The following is a 17,843-nucleotide window of genomic DNA, read 5'->3' as shown; positions in this document are numbered from 1 at the left end:
CAGAGTCTTTATCATTGTAGTGTATGTTAGTAGAGTGGAGTGTATTATAGTATGGTACTGAATACTGTAATATATTTCATATGGGGTAGTTTACTATAGTTTATTTTGCTCCAGTATTTTGTGCAACACTGCAGTATAACACCATTCAGCTGGGTTCAGTGGGGGAAGGACTACAAAGCTCCTGATTACATATCCTGTTTCTGCTCAGACTCGACACGCGCTGCCTCTCTGACTGACGCTGACCCCCGAGCTCCCAGCAGATAAGCGAGTTACATTTCACAGTGTGATCACTTTCCCACCACCATTTTCAACCTGTCAGTTAGAAACCTTTCACAAGGGAACAGAGGCGGGTGGCGCAATGCGAGTCTGGACACGAAGAATGAAATAAATATAAAAAAGTAATAAATAATAATAAGATAAGATAAAGGAGAATTCAAGACAAATTACTCCGGGTTGCCAGAAAAACACTTTGGCGAGACTCTAGCGATCTGCTCCCTCTCTGGTCAGCAGTGTTTTGCCCACATCTGTCACTACAACAATACACTATTAATTTGACATGGGGCAATGGAGCATACCCATTCTGGGGCATTCACGGACTGTCAGTGATCTGTGTGTGTAGGGATTTTACCATAACATTGCCTACCCGCAGCTGTCTGAAGAACTGAAAAATGTTGGCATCGCCCTATAACATTCACCACCCTCCACCTAGAGATTCGAGTTGGGACAGGCAGCCTCTGGGGTGAAGGGGAGGTGGGGGGTGGTTGGGGGGGGCAAGGCTGTGTATATATACACTGAACTTTTTCATATACACTGTCTGCAGCTGTATATTTAGGATAGTTGAAGTAGTAGATGCGCAAGGGAGCCACTTGGCCTCATAGGAGAACGGTCAAGTAAAGCAGGAGAGAGAGAGAGGGAGAGACACAGAGACAGAGAGAGAGAGGTGGGAGCCTACTATACTACTGGGATACTACAGACTGGTCTGTGAGAATGAGAGTTGGGGTATGTCTGTTTCTGCTCGCCTCATTGGCCGTCTTCACCCAGCAAAGCCAAGGTCTGTTTATCTGTGTTTCTGCTTGTGTGTCCATCTGTCTGAGGCTGTCTGTTCATGTTCAATTATTTAAATTTGTGTATGAAGATTTTATAGCTTTCTAGTACATGTAGTAGAGTAGAAGAGTGCTGTTACAATAGTGGGCTGCATCTTCAGTCTCAGTGTTCACATGTACTACCTGTGTAGGACATGTGGGTCTTAGATCAGGCTATATTATAGATCAGACTTACAATGGCATCACTGTCAGCAGCGGTAGCCACATTATTTCCCAAATTAACAACCTTGGAAGTTATGTAATCTTAGGTATCAAAGGACTGCCTAGTAGTAGTAGCAAGTAGTAGTAGTAGTAGTAGTAGTAGTAGTAGTAGTAGTAGTAGTAGTAGTAACAGCGCAATAGAATAGTGCTGTTACACTAGGGGACTGTAGTAACAGTAGAGCAGATCAGTGCTGTTACAATAGATTTAATACAATCATACTTTTGTTACAGTGGAGTGTGTGAATAACAGTGTATAGCAGTCTCTCTCTGTCTCTTTCTGTCTCTCTCTGTCTCTGTCTCTCTCTCTCTCTCTGTTCAGGAGCCTCACAGAAAGCTGACTGGGCGAAGACTAGGGATCTCAGGCAGAAACAAATCCCAGGAGGAGGAAAAAATGGGATGGGCTGTGTCTGTGCAGGTATGTGTGAAAACAGAAGTGCAGGGTCTCCAGCCCTGGTCCTGCCAAGCCTCAGTGAAATGGTTGAAATGTGAAATCTCTCTCTCTTTCTCTCTCTCTCTGTCTCTCTACCCCTCCTTCTTTCTTTCTTCCTCCATCCTACTCTTTCTTCAGGCAGACATAGTTCTGTTACACCTGGGGGAATCCTGGCTCCGGACTGTAACTGCATGGCCCCCACAAAAAATACCAAGAAAAATAAGAGGAACTTCAGAAGAGTTGGTAAGAGGATTATAATAATAATAATAATAATAATAATAATAATAATAATAATAATAATAATAATAATAATAATTATTATTATTATTATTATTATTATTATTATTATTATTATTATTAATCGTTATTTTTATTCTGATTTAGAAAAAATGTGACTCTCTCTTTTTCTCTCTACCTACCTGTGCCTACTTGTCTATCTGCCTTTCTGCCCACTGTCTGCCTATCTCCCTGTTGCTCTGTCTGTGTTCCCTGTCCATTGTTGTGTCCTGTCCCCATCCCTCAGATCTGTTGAAGAACTGCTTCAAGAACAAGAGGATGAAAAATTGTAGGAGATCTTCTGCTCAGAGGCCCCCCCCCCATGGAGTGCCACCCAGCACCCCGCTTTAGATGGGCTGGGCCTGGATCCCCCCCAACTTCAACCCTTTCAACTCCCACCCCACCCAAATCCTGGGACAATAACCAGACAGTTAACCATTAACCAATTAAGAAACAAACCTACTAACAAACTTCACAGCACAGGCTTTAGTGTATTGGATGATACAGTGCATCAATAAACAGGTTAATCAAATGTCTGTGGCATTCAAATATTAATTATTGTCTGTCTAACTATCTATGTATCCATCTATTAGTTAGTTGAATAAAGCATTTCCATATGTATTATGCATCTATCTACAGTATCTGTCTATGTTTTTATTTATTGGGGGGTGGGGGTGCACACAGAAGAAGAAATAACTAAAACAAGAGAATAAATGTCTAATTTATTTACATTTTTACCATCAATCAGTCAGTCAATTGATGGATGTATGAGTCAATCAATCAATCGATGGACATATTATTATTTAATATAGTGCTCATCATGACAAGATTCCTGACAGAGAGACAAACAAGAGCTGTCTGCCAGAAGCAGAATGGCAAGGAGCTCAGGTTTCTCACTGCAAGCCAGAGTTTCATATTGACAGGTTATAATGGGGGGGCTGGCAGGCTGCACAACAATTAACAGTGAACAGTGTGTCTTTGAGCAGAAAAAGTTTGAGCAACACTGTAATGGAGAACTCTGTTGGCAGGGTAAGGATCTGGGCCCCAACCTGATGAGTTACAGCACTGAAAACATTGATGGTACACTGGTACCCCCATCACACACAATCAGGTAAAAACAAACTCACATGTATTCACTCTCACACACACACTCTCTCACACACACACACACACACAAACACAGTACCACTCACGCACACTCCCTCACAAACACACACTTACAGTCACACTCACACACACACTTAAATCTCACTCACTCTCTCTCTCACACACTCACTGTCAACACGGTTCACCGGATGATTCCTTTGTGTCTCACGCAATGGTATCTGATTGCAATATCTGGGAAACCAGCTGCACAAAGGAAGAAAAAACTGTGAATCAAAACAAGAAATATAACAAAACAGTTTTTAAAAGAGTAAGGTGACAGGATTGAATTTCCAGATATGGGATTACATTTTTTTTTTAATTGTGATTGGTTTTAACCATCTCCACACTCAATGGGGGTGTTGTTTGTAGGGGGATGGGTGGTATGTAATATGGATGGCATTGCTGAGTGTCGATGTTTGAGAAGTTCACAGAAGTTACAGTTTTTCTCGATTGCTTTAGCACATTTCGCCAAACAGAATTAACATTTTCAAAACAATTAACACGCGCCCCAAGCTGAAACATGTTTGGCCAAAGTGACACAAATCCTTTGCAAACTGCACTCAGACTCTCGAATCTCAAATACACATCACAAAATCAAATTTGGCGTCATTTGTCATCTAATGAAAAGTCATTTCTATCAGCCACTTCACAATGACACAATTAACACAAATTGTGAGCATCAATATGTACATGCTCTATTTGTCTTTTTCAGCTTTTTTGTAAAATAAAGCATAAATGATGAGTGAACTTTTCATGAGCTGAACTCATGTTCTCTGAGTGACTCATATCAAGATGACCAAATTAGAAACAATTTCACTCAACAGCAAAAAAATACTTTGACAAAAGGTTTTACTCTATTCAGTTACAGTAATCTTCTTTATACATCAAATGTAGCTGGAAATACTTTACAGTAAATCACGTTCTCTGAAGATACTCAGGACCAAGCTGGTTATGACAAAAAAACTAAAAACAAACAAAAAAAAAACAATTACATTACATTACAGTTTTTTACAATAGGTTACATGCATTTCTCAATACTTAACTTTTTCAAAACTCTTCACCCAGTTCTCTTTACCAATATACAGCTTGGCACAACAGTTAATATGACATCCAAAATGTATTAAACTACCAAAACACTTCATGCATGTCTCAAAATCAACTCATTCTATCATAACATATCTATATATTGCTCTTATATCTTGTAAGTTGCCCTGGACAAGGGTGTCTGCTAATAAAAAAAATAATAATAAAAATAAAAAAAATAAAAAAATAAAAAAAAATAATAATAATAATAATAATAATAATAATAATAATAATAATAATAATAATAACACAAGCAAACATTCTCTCCCAACAAGAACACCTTGTCACTCATAAAGTATCTTTGATATTTTACATAAACCAACATTACTTTACAAAACCAAGAATGGCACCTCTTTACTGTATAGAATGTACTGCAGTATATGTTACAGGAATGAATCAGAAATCCTGCAATAAGCTTCAATATGCTTTATTTATTTATTTATTTATTTATTTATTTTTGGTAATTTCAAAATACACAAAATTAAGCTACAGTAATTCCAGTACTGTAATACGAGAAAAACAAAAACATGTATACTATACATATACATAGGATATGTTCCAATCGATACAGATATATATATAGCAATGCTAGTCAACCCTGTTTTCTGCATTTGGCATCCACATCACTCATTATGTCCTCCCTTGCAATACACCTGGAAATAATCTTTTGGCATGCCTGGTCCATCCCTGGCAATCTTCTGCAGATATGTCCAAGCATCCAGCATTCATTGCATCCAGGAGGGACAGGAGGGGGGCTAATGCATTGGGAAAGTGTATGTGCAGAGTAATTGAGAATCTTTTAAACTAGGGACCAGGGGGGCAGGGAGTTCTGACAATGGGAGATGTTCCTCTAAGGAAAGAAAACCAAGGGAAACTGCTAGTAGGAAAGTCCTGAAATGTTTGTACCTCAATGCCAGGAGTATAAGGAACAAGATGTTAGACTTGGAAGCCACAATGCTGGCATGTGACTATGATGTTGTAGGAGTGACAGAAACATGGCTTACAGAAAATGGTTGGGATTAATACAAATTGGAAGGATACACACAGTTTAGGAGAGGTGGTGGGGTAGCATTATATGTGAAAAATGACATTGAGGCAGAAGAACTCAAATTAGATCCCAGTAACGGAACAGAATCTTTGTGGGTGAAACTTTTGGACAAGAGATGTGGAGGATTAGCAGTAGGAGTGTGTTACAGGCCACCCAACTCAGATATTCAGAAAGATGTTGCATTGTACAGTGTAATCATGACTGCATGTAGCAAGGATGTGGCTGTTATAATAGGGATTTCAATTTCCCAAACTTAGACTGGGAAAGTCCGGTTGGGACTACAAAAGCAGAAATAGAAATGGTTGAGATGGTAAATGATTGCTTTCTAACTCAATTTGTCAGGGAAACAACCAGGGACAGTGCATGCATTGACTTCATCTTTTCAAATGACCAAGACAGTAGTTAGAGAACCAATGGCAAATTGTGATCACAATATGGTTAGCTTTGAGGCATTCTTTCAAAAAACAAGGTCCAAGTCTAAAACAATGGTCTACAATAATAAAAAAGGAAACCTTGAAGGTATGAGGTGGCACTTAGAAGAGGTAGACTGGAGCATATTGGATACAGAGTCAGTTGAAAATCAATGGCTATATTTTAAGAATGTACCACTTGAGGCTCAGGAGCAATTTGTACCAAAACTTAGCAAATTGAGGACCAAAAACAGTGGTCAAAATGGTTTAATAGACGTATGCAAAAAAATATAAAGAGAAAGAAAATGTTGTATAGCGCATATAAAAGGGATGGAGACGAAACAAAATACATAGAATATGTTGAGCTGCATAGCTCTTGGAGCTAAAACTAATGCAAAGAGCTTTTTTTCAATATTACAACAAGAGGTCAATAAAGGAGGAAGTGAAACAGCTAAAGGGCAAAAATGGAAGTATCTTGGAAAATTAACAAGATGTGGCAAATATTCTAAATGAGTATTTCGCAGAGGTTTTTACCAAAGAAAAAAAAACGATAATATGGCACAGGTTATCAATCAGTCCAGTCAAATCCTAAGAGAGATCAGGATAAATGAGGAGGAGGTACTAAAGGGACTAGCAGAATTAAAAACAAACAAATCACCTGGGCCAAATGAGATATTTCCAACAGTAATTATTTATAGGCCGCTAGGTCAACTATTCCAAATGACACTTAGAACAGGGGATGTGCCAAATGACTGGAAGACAGCAAATGTCATACCAATCCACAAGAAAGGGGACAAAACTGAGCCAGGAAATTACAGACCAATCAGTCTCACCTGCATCACAAAATTATTAGACAGAAAATAGAGGAGCATCTTAATGAAAACCATATTCTTGGAGATAGTCAACATGGGTTTAGACGAGGCAGATCATGTCTTACTAATTTATTAAAAAAATTTGAACATGCAACTGCAGCTGTAGATCAGGTGAAAGCATATGATATGATATACTTAGATTTCCAAAAAGCTTTTGATAAGGTTCCACACCAAAGACTGATCCTCAAATTGGAAGCTGTAGGCATTCAGGGTAATGTAAGTAAATGGATTATGAACTGGTTGATATATAGGAAACAGAGGGTGTCGATTAGAGGAGTTGCTTCTAACTGGAGTGAGGTTGTTAGTGGAGTTCCAAATGGATCAATACTAGGGCCTTTGCTTTTTCTAATCTATATTAATGATCTGGACTCTGGTATAGTTAGCAAATTTCTCAAATTTGCAGGTGGCTCAGCAGATACAATCTCGGCAGCATAGGCTATTCAGAGGGACTTGGAAAATATTCAGTTCTGGGCCAACACCTGGCAGATGAAATTCTATGTGGACAAGTGCAAGATAATACATGCAGGTAACAAAAATGTCTACTATAATTACACTATGGGAGGTACAGATCTAGATGACGTAATGCATGAGAAAGACCTAGGAGTCTATGTGGACTCCTCACTTTCTCCATCCAAACAATGTGGGGAAGCAATAAAAAAAGGCAAACAGAATGCTAGGGTATATTGTCATAAGTGTAGAGACTGAGGGAACTGAACCTTTTCACCCTGGAACAGAGGAGACTACGGTGGGGACTTGATCCAAGTCTTCAAAATCATGAAAGGCATGGACCACATCAAACCCGAGGAGCTTTTCCAGATCAGCAGGTACACACGCACCCAGGGACACAAATGGAAATTGTGCTTCAAGGCTTCAAAATGGAAAACAGGAGACACTTCTTCACACAGAGAGTCATCACAATCTGGAACAAACTCCCCAGCGATGAGGTAGAAGCTGAAAGTTTGGGAACATTTAAAAATAGACTGGATAGGATCCTTGGATCATTTAGATGTTAATGGACACCAAACGAGCACAATGGGTCGAATGGCCTCCTCTCGTTTGTAAACTTTCTCATGTTCTTATGTCTATGAGAGGAAAGTCATATCACAAAACCCTCCATGCTGCTAACTGCATTTACTGGTACAGCTGCATTTCGTATTTCAGGGAAAACACTGCACTCAATTATAAAACTTCCACAGAGCTTAGAGCCACCTTACCAAGGCCTGGGGAATTGCCTGGATGAAGTCAGAGCCAAGCTTTCCAATGCACAAATTCTGATCATTCATGAAGTGTCCATGGTTTCAAAACAACTTTTTGCCAATGTTAATTAGAGAATGCAGCAGATTAAAGGTAGCAAGAAACCATTTGATGGGATATCAGTTCTAGCAATAGGTGAATTTTACCACCTGCCACCTCTGGGGAAAGCTAATCCACTTTGTGTGTATGGGGAGCATATGGTAGACTTTTGGCACAAACATTTCAAGATGATAGACCTAACAGAAATCATGTGGCAGTAAGCTGATGTTGCCTTTGCTCAACTACTAAACAGACTGCGTATAAAACTTAAGCAAGGGTAATTCTCTTAACAATGATAACTTGTTTTATTGTATCCTTCAATGCCTACTTATACAACTATCAGCAGATTGCATTGAGTATTATATTTGTTAGTACTTGCCCTAAACTAGATTCTGTGATTTATTGGTTGAACTATCATGTATTATATTAGTTTGTTTTTTGCATTGTTTTTAGTGAGCTGAACCAAGCACATCTCACTTATTAGTGGCGTCAAATGTCTCGTATAGCAACTCTGCATGATAAGTGTTAAAATACATAGCCAGCTATACAAATGTGCATCATGATTTCTTAATAACATATGATCCATGAAATGCCTATGTTAATTCAAAAGCACCAATAAATTCATTCAAAAAGTATATTGTTTATCTATAGTATAAAAGTAGACTATCTACAGTATTTGTTGTAGAACAGTAGTAAATACTTGAAACATACCGTGTGCACGGGAACAAGGGGGCCCAGTTGTGGTGCAGGTGGGATGGTCAGACAGGCATGGGTTGGGTACCAACAGATAGGGCAAACAAGGACAAGGAAAAGATGGAGTCGTGGTCACTGGGAATAGTCGGGCGATCTGGCAATCAGGAGAAGCGCATGGTCGAGGTCGGGAAGTCAAAAGGAGGTCAAGGAAACTAGATTATAACAAGGCTCAGAGATGTAGCTTACACTGACAAATCTTTGCAATGGCTGGGAGTTGGTGAGGGGTTTATAAGAGGGACAGGAGATGGAAGGTAACTGGTGCTGTGGAGTGCTGGGCGATTGGGAGAGCTGAGGGAGGTGAGAGGGAGGTGAGAGTGTGTGCACTGGGGTTTGAGGAATATGGAATGACTGGATTAGAACTCTGATGAGGATGGCCTCTGGTGGTGAGGTGGAGAAGTACAGGGGGAAACCGTGACAATACTATTGTGCATAAATGGGTTTAGTAATTATTATTAACATTACATTTCAACAATGCCTACTGGCACAACGTATGTGCTATGAAACTATGAAACAATTATGTTTTAAACCAAAATAAATGCAGTGGTATCAATCTACCGTGAGTATGCCTTTGATTTGTACAGTACATTTTTGCACATGTATTAATTATTTTGAATTTACAGCTTTCTTTTGCCAACTTCATTAAGTTGTTTAATTGTCGGAGTGTTAAATATCCATATGAATTTGATACAGGAGATAACGGTAAACACAATGATTTCCGCCCACATGTTCAAGACACACGTCCATTGCTGACACATTGAATCACACCAGGACAGACTTACAGTTTCTGTCATCTTCCTCCTGCTGCCACAGCGCCACCCGCAGCATAAACATCATAACACTGACATCTCGACCGTGAAGTGCAGATATTCGCAGTTCTGCACGGATCTGCGTAGCTCCACCAATCGGAAAAGACGATTCTGCAGTTCTGCACATAATGGCGAAACCCGAACCCCGAACTAAAATATGAATGAATATTCATAAAATGACTTGTGGGCATCACTGCCAAATATACTTGTAATGTCTGTCACCTGTTTCGTATTGTGTTGATTGAGTTGCTTGTTAGGATGGGAAATGACGGTATAAGAGAAAATGGAAGAGGAGGTTGCGACGCAGAATGGGAACACTGAGTTAAACGCCGCTCCAGCAGTAAGGAGAGAGAGAGAGAATAAAGTTTTGCAAAGCACTTTATTGCAACAAACACCAAGGAAACCAGGAACAATCAGTAAAAAACAATTATACCATTAGACAACATAAACAAACTTAGAATGGTAACATAAAGAGTAGTTTCCCCTCCATGAGGGTGCATAGTGCATCATCTATGCACCACAATCTACTAAAAGTTTCAAGGTCCTTATTAAGTGTATAAAACTTATAGTCAATTAAAATCCTGGCCTTAATAAAACATTTAAACAGCCAGATTCTGCTCAGCCCCGGCACTAACTTTTGTTTTTCTGGAATTTGTTTTTCTGGATGCCCCAAGGTGAAACTAGCAAGCTGCTGTCTCCCACGCAGCACCACGAACACCATATACACTCACCTAAAGGATTATTAGGAACACCTGTTCAATTTCTCATTAATGCAATTATCTAACCAACCAATCACATGGCAGTTGCTTCAATGCATTTAGGGGTGTGGTCCTGGTCAAGACAATCTCCTGAACTCCAAACTGAATGTCTGAATGGGAAAGAAAGGTGATTTAAGCAATTTTGAGCGTGGCATGGTTGTTGGTGCCAGACGGGCCGGTCTGAGTATTTCACAATCTGCTCAGTTACTGAGATTTTCACGCACAACCATTTCTAGGGTTCACAAAGAATGGTGTGAAAAGGGAAAAACATCCAGTATGCGGCAGTCCTGTTGGCGAAAATGCCTTGTTGATGCTAGAGGTCAGAGGAGAATGGGCCGACTGATTCAAGCTGATAGAAGAGCAACTTTGACTGAAATAACCACTCGTTACAACCGAGGTATGCAGCAAAGCATTTGTGAAGCCACAACACGTACAACCTTGAGGCAGATGGGCTACAACAGCAGAAGACCCCACCAGGTACCACTCATCTCCACTACAAATAGGAAAAAGAGGCTACAATTTGCTCACCAAAATTGGACAGTTGAAGACTGGAAAAATGTTGCCTGGTCTGATGAGTCTCGATTTCTGTTGAGACATTCAGATGGTAGAGTCAGAATTTGGCATAACAATGAGAGCATGGATCCATCATGCCTTGTTACCACTGTGCAGGCTGGTGGTGGTGGTGTAATGGTGTGGGGGATGTTTTCTTGGCACACTTTAGGCCCCTTAGTGCCAATTGGGCATCGTTTAAATGCCACGGCCTACCTGAGCATTGTTTCTGACCATGTCCATCCCTTTATGACCACCATGTACCCATCCTCTGATGGCTACTTCCAGCAGGATAATGCACCATGTCACAAAGGTCGAATCATTTCAAATTGGTTTCTTGAACATGACAATGAGTTCACTGTACTAAACTGGCCCCCACAGTCACCAGATCTCAACCCAATAGAGCATCTTTGGGATGTGGTGGAACGGGAGCTTCGTGCCCTGGATGTGCATCCCACAAATCTCCATCAACTGCAAGATGCTATCCTATCAATATGGGCCAACATTTCTAAAGAATGCTTTCAGCACCTTGTTGAATCAATGCCACGTAGAATTAAGGCAGTTCTGAAGGCGAAAGGGGGTCAAACACAGTATTAGTATGGTGTTCCTAATAATCCTTTAGGTGAGTGTATATATATATATATATTTTTTTTTTCTATTGCCATTATTATCTCTATAATGATTGATGTACATTAAATGTAATAAAATCACAAAGACACAAATGAGTTGTAAATACATGAATGTGTTTTCGTGTGGGCGTGGTCATGCAAATTAGTAGTCTGTATACAACCTTCCTGCCGTTTTCAATTCTAACTCTTTTAAAGTTATTAGTGAATTAATATACACATTCACAATTTCTGATATTTTTGAGAGTTGAAACGTGGCTAACATTCACATTTAAAAAAGCAATAGTTCTCATTTCAGTACAGCATTGTATTTTTTATATCGGAAATTTGCTTATAAAAGTACTACTTTTTTTCAGTCGGCCTAATACTAAAATGTGTGCAATGTTTTGACTAACGCATTTCATTAGACTGTGTCATTGTGGCAGTTTGTGTTTGTGTGTGCGAGCAGGGTGTGTGATTCTAACACAATTCATTTGTCAAAGTTGTGTAGCTTCTTACCATCCTACAGTTTGAAACCATGACCGCTTTTTTAATGTTGTAATACAAATGCAGGTATTTTCTATTGTTTTTTAATGCTAAGCAGGTCATTTTAGAATATGTATGTATACTTTCCATTTACATGTTTAATGTATATTTTCTACCTAATTATTATGAAATTATTTAACATTATCAAAAGCAAAAGAGGAAATCCCTTCAAATAAGAGCTCAGCATGAATGATGATACAAATTAATACTTATTGATAAAACTATTTTATTCTGACTTTTAAAATGTGACTACAATTAATATATATATAGGAGTGAACCATTTTCATGGAGGGAGAAAGGTATCAGCTCTGAGGCGCGGGGCCAGTGCTAAAGTTTAAGCTAATAATAAGCTAATATTATACATACAAGCTGTAAGGTAATGTTGCATCTGATCTTACTTAAGCAGAAGTCAAAGGTTGTGGGAGAGTACATGTTGTTAAGCATTCAATAACTTAGTATAAGTGTTCAATAGTAGCCATGGTTGTCTTTGCAATATATCAGAAAATATTCAACATTGTAATTATAATAAACTGTTGTTTATTAATCATGTTGTCTTGTATTTTTATTTATTTAATACATCAATATCCTGAAATTTCATAACATATATTACTGTTTTCTTAGTGCTTTCAAAATGTGGTGCTTAATTTTATGTTTGGTTGAAAATGCAAAGGGTTTTGTAATCTTTAACTGTTTAAAAAATAATTTAAAAATATTTTGTAGTTATATCTCCATAGAAAACCATATATGGTGCTTTGTACATATTACACAAATTATGTTTATACAAGTTTATATGGGTATCAGAGTTTTTGCAGGTACTTCAGTTTTCACCTGATCAATTGTAATCCAGGTCTGGATGAGGTTTTAATTGAACTGATCCATTGTCAAAATGTATTATAGTCCTGAATAGGATGGGACATGGTACAATTTCGGCATGCACAGTCTGGCCCAGTTTTGGCTAGCAGGGTGTGGCCCGATTGTGACAGCCATTTCTGGCCCAGATCCCTTGGTGTGATTCAGGGCCATCATACATTCTGACATCGGGCCAGTTCTGGCAGCTGTCATTGGGCCAAAATCGCAAGCATAACTGGGCCAGTATTGGGCCAGAATCGGTTTGCTATCTCTTCCTTCCGTGTCCTTTTCAATCTCAGCGGTCTCTTAAACAGCTGCTGCTTCCCCCCCTTGGGTCTCTCCCGCCGCTCGGGGCAATGCCGCACAATATGAGCCTCGCTCGCAATTGAAGCACTTCATCCCATCAGTTGTTACAAAAATAGCATAATCATGACCTTCTATCTTAAATTTTAAACAATAAAATCATTTTCAGAATTGATAAATGAAAAACAAAATAGCTATCCTCCTGGGGGAGGGACACACAGCACCCCAATATCTAGTCGCCTGCCACAGCCTGAGGGGCACACCATGAAAACATACAGGAGCACCAGCTCTAAACTTGTTAAATATAAATAAAGTAAATGTACATGTCTATTAAGATTTTATTTATAAATTATTTTTTTGTGTGTCTTTTTCTTACCTTTTACTATTTTTCAATGTATGTATCTAATATTAACTGCTTTGGTAACACTACAGAACTGTTCGTCATCCCAATAAAGCACCCTTGAATTGAATTGAATTGAGAGAGAGAGAGAGAGTTTTACAAAGCACTTTATTGCAACAAGAGAGCCCTCGTGTTTAGGGGTCATGTTTAACAAGAGCTCCTAATGTAATTTATCTCAGCCGCAGTGAAACGCGCAGACTCCGCTCCGCACAGGACAGGCGGGCAGCGCGCACTGTGGTTACAAACACCGCGCAGCCGCAGCAGCCTAGCAGTCTCTCCCGCCAGACTGAGCCGCCGCTCTCAGGTTTATACTTCACCGTCATACTGAGATCCTGTGGCAAAGGATACACGCCAACAACAGTGGAGCACAGGAGTCACGGCTGCAGTTCATACTAAAGGAAACTGGTATGTTTTGTGCTTTTCTATTATTATAGTCAATATCCGTTCTTAAGTGGGCTGAGGTTAGCTATTTCCAAACTGAAAGGCGGCTGTCACACAGCACTGTGCGCGTTATTACAACTCAATAATGTCACTTAATGACTCGATTACTGTGCACTCCCTTCTACATTGTCCTTTATGAGCTATTCAACCGACACCAATTATTAATTACAATGCGAAAAATGTATGAATACTATCCTTGATATTTCAGTTTTAACGAGTTCCCCCAATCCGGTTTCAAAACGGGTCAAATGGTAACCATCCAGTATTCATCACAGCACTCATTTCATGTGTTTCCCTATTGCTGAACACAAGCAACAAAGGAAACTGGATAAAACATACTATTACTGAAGGCAAACTACACAGGCAAATGGATAACAATCAATAGAATTTTAACAAATTCTGTACATTAGTGTATCATGCGTCTCCCTTAAAGTAAAATACATAGTTTATAAAATACAGCATTTTAGTTTTGATATAGTTACAGCATAGCATAGAAAGCATAGCTAGATTAGTTCAGATAAAGACACTTAATTCTTTAATTCGGGTGGCTCTAAACTCTAATCCTTGTGATGTCATGGGCAGCGAAGGGAGTGAGGCTTTTCATCACATTACCGTACCTTTTACTTTTTTTTTTTTTACCCAGTATGTGTGTGTATCTCTCAATTCAATTCATTTGTATTGTCAAAGCTATTGGACATACATACATGCTAGAAAGTCATCACTATGTTAACTTAAAGGCTAACTAAGCAGAACATATATCATTATAGAACAGAGTTCATAGGTCTACACATGGTTTTAGGGAACAGGCACGTAGGTCATACCATTTGACATTGTCTCCAAGGTTCTCATCGTAAATCAAACTACCTTATGGCCTCCTGACCTTCTAGCTTGACTTTGACCTTGCCAGTCTGGCTGGCAGTGACTGAGTGGTTGACAGACGGCAAGCAACGGAATGTACGTGCTCTGTGATGTCATAGCAGTCAGCTGAGAGAGGCTCGTGATGTCATCGCTGAGCTGGCTGGCTGGCTGGCTCTGTGTGTGTGTGTGTCTGTTTGTCAGTCTGTCTGTCTCTTTCTCTCTCTTTCTCTCCCTCTCAATTCAATTCAGTTGTATTGTCAAAGCAATTGGACATACATATATATATATATATATATATATATACATACATGCTAGAAAGTCATTACTATGTTATCTTAAAGGCTAACTAAGCAGAACATATATCATTATAGAACAGAGTTCATAGGTCTACACATGGTTTTAGGGAACAGGCACGTAGGTCATACCGTTTGACATTGTCTCCAAGGTTCTCATCGTAAATAACAAAGAGAAATCAAACTACCTTATGGCCTCCTGACCTTCTAGGTCTATCTTTCTTAAGTATACAAGAGAGAAAAACAGGTGTTAGAAAATAATTTCTAACTTTCCTTCCACACATACATACATACATACATACATACATATGGAAAAAAAATTATAGAATTATGAATCACAATAAGATGTAATGAAGTACAGAAAAAAAATGTAAAAGAATGTGATCTTTAATACATACAAATAAAGAAAATATGTTTACTATTTCCAGATTCTTTTTTTGAAATACAATGACATGCATTACAAACGAGTATTTACATTATATATACAGCCGGTGCTCGAGTGTCACTGTGTCCCTCAGGCTGTGGTAGGCGCTGACATATTGGGCAGCCAGGGTGGCTGTGTGTCCCCCCCCAGGAGGACTGACTGTTTTTCTTTTTTCTCAGTTTTGTCACAGGTTGGGTGGGCATCCATTATGTTGTTACAGAATGTGTCCCTTATTTTGGGCTAAAGCTTTCTGTGGAGGGTAAAGTGGATCAGTTTGTACCATTTTTGGGAGGATCTGCCTTGTTGGGGTGGAGCTGTGATCCAGGTGAACAGTAGATCGGGCATAGGTGGGCATGTGGGCAGAGGAGTAGGAAGGCCGGTCAAGCAAATAAGCTTGCTAAGGTACGCAGCAGCAGCAAGCAGCCGCCCCATAATCTGGTATCCCGAGGGCGGGGGCATTGCTGAGAGCCTGTTTTATTACACGATAGGCTATTTCCTGTTCATGTCCCCAGTCTATGGGGTGCAAGGGAGCCGGGCTTCCTTTGATTAACGCCTGTATCGGACCTGTGGCTTGTGTGAAATTAGGGATGAAAGTGCGGCAATAATTAAGGAGCCCCATAACTGTACGCACAGCCCTAACATTATGTGGTTTTGGCATATTTAGAATGGCTTCTTGCCTATTATGCGTCATAGATTTTTGTCCTTGTGAAATGTTGTGTCCGAGATATTGAACCTTAGTTAGGCTTATTTGTGCTTTCTTAGGGCTTGCTTTAAATCCTGCCTTTTGTAAGACACTGAGGACTGTAATTAATGCGCCTAAGTGTGCGGTCTCATCAGGAGATGCAATCAAAAGATCATCCACGTACTGGATGATTAAACTATCCCAGGGTGTCAGATCCATTCCTTCTACAGTCTTGGCCATTGCTTGGTGAAAGAGTGTCGGGCTGTTGTGAAATCCCTGTGGCACTCTAGTCCATGTGTACTGTTTGTCGCATACAGTAAACGCAAATTTATCTTGGGAATCCGAGTGGAGTGGCAGGATCCAAAATCCATTGCAAATATCCAGGACCGTAAAAATAGAGTGTTCGGGTTTCAAATCGTTTAATATAGTGTTGGGATTGGCTACAATCGGGTGTAATCGGGGTGTAACTTTATTCAATTGTGTGTATTCAATTGTAAGTCGCCATGAGCCGTCTGGTTTTGCCACTGGCCAGATTGGAGAATTAGTGGTTGAATGTGTTTCGCGTATTATTCCTTCATTTTGCAATGTTTGAATAATTGTCTGAACTGCCGTAAAAGCTTCTGGTTTAATAGGATACTGTTTATGTGCTTTGTGTACTGGACCTGGGATAACTATAGGTTCAATTTGTGCCAGACCACAATCTTGTTTATGTGTTGCCCAAACATCAGGAAATGCCTGACACACGTGTCCAAGTGGTGTGTCTGGCCATATATGAGATGTTGACGGTGTGAGTGAGATACTAGCGCAATTTGTTGCGTATCTTTGTGTATCCTTTTTATTCCCATGTATTGGTCCATATTATGCGATTATTATTAGCATCCACTAGTGCGCCGGCTTCTCTAAGGATATCTATGCCTAATATTGTCCCCTCTGGGTTTTTACAAACCCAAAAAGACACTGGAATTAGGAGATGGCCTATTTCTAGAAGTTGAGGTGTGCTGAGTGTGGCTGTGATACATGCGCCGCCTACACCTGAGATCTGTAGTCTGCATTTAGTCAGTGGGAGGGGGAGATCGGTTATCGAGACAGAGGCGCCTGTATCCACCAACATTGAACACTGCCGACCCCCTAACAGTGCGGTTATGTGGAGGCGGGGATCTTCCCCTGTACCGACCTCGGGGGCCGAGGCGACCTATTTCCTATTTAGTTTCTCTGTCAGATCTTGGATGATCTGCAGAAGCTCCGCGTTTCCTCTGGGCTGATCGGGGTTTGTCTTGGTCTGATTGCAGGGCGTGCATTTGGTGTACATCTAACATCTCATTAAATTTTTCCCAGAAATCCAGATTCCCATGATTGGGTTTAAGTTTTGGAAGGTCGCTTAAAATTGTGTTTCTCTCACAATTGGTGTGAAGGGGCGATGCACCGACGTTGTTAATGCATAAAATTGTCCGTCGGCATCGCGGTGTTGCCTAGTGCGCGTCTCTATAGGTGCTAATTTTACTTTCTCTGACTTGAATGAACTCAAATCTGGGTAAAGTTTAGACTCTGTTCTATTATCAGTGGGGTTGTCTGAATGTTTATATAGTGGAGGGGCAGAAGCACCAAATCCACATCCCCCATATTTTTCGCATTCATGTTCCCAGGCTTTTCGGTCTAAATCGTCCCAGTCGGGTTCATCGCCTTCTATATGTGCCCCCAGGGCGCTTGCGCATCG

General features: G+C 39.9%; 1 long non-coding RNA gene across 2 annotated transcripts; it reads left to right on the top strand.

Moving 5' to 3' along the window:
- Window positions 1–805: 805 nt before the first annotated feature.
- LOC136764932 (uncharacterized) lies at window positions 806–2,642 on the top strand. Of its 2 annotated transcripts, none has more exons than XR_010821270.1 (4): window positions 806–1,051; window positions 1,624–1,719; window positions 1,873–1,977; window positions 2,258–2,642. It is a non-coding gene; the product is annotated as an uncharacterized LOC136764932 (long non-coding RNA). The 2 variants fall into 2 exon arrangements; XR_010821271.1 differs by having other exon boundaries at window positions 1,565–1,719.
- The last annotated feature ends 15,201 nt before the right edge of the window (window positions 2,643–17,843 follow it).

Source organism: Amia ocellicauda, chromosome 12, assembly GCF_036373705.1.
Source record: "Amia ocellicauda isolate fAmiCal2 chromosome 12, fAmiCal2.hap1, whole genome shotgun sequence".
In the NCBI taxonomy this organism is placed as follows: Eukaryota; Metazoa; Chordata; class Actinopteri; order Amiiformes; family Amiidae; genus Amia; species Amia ocellicauda.
Note: the sequence above shows the minus strand (reverse complement) of the source record. Positions and strands in the feature narration are given on the sequence as shown.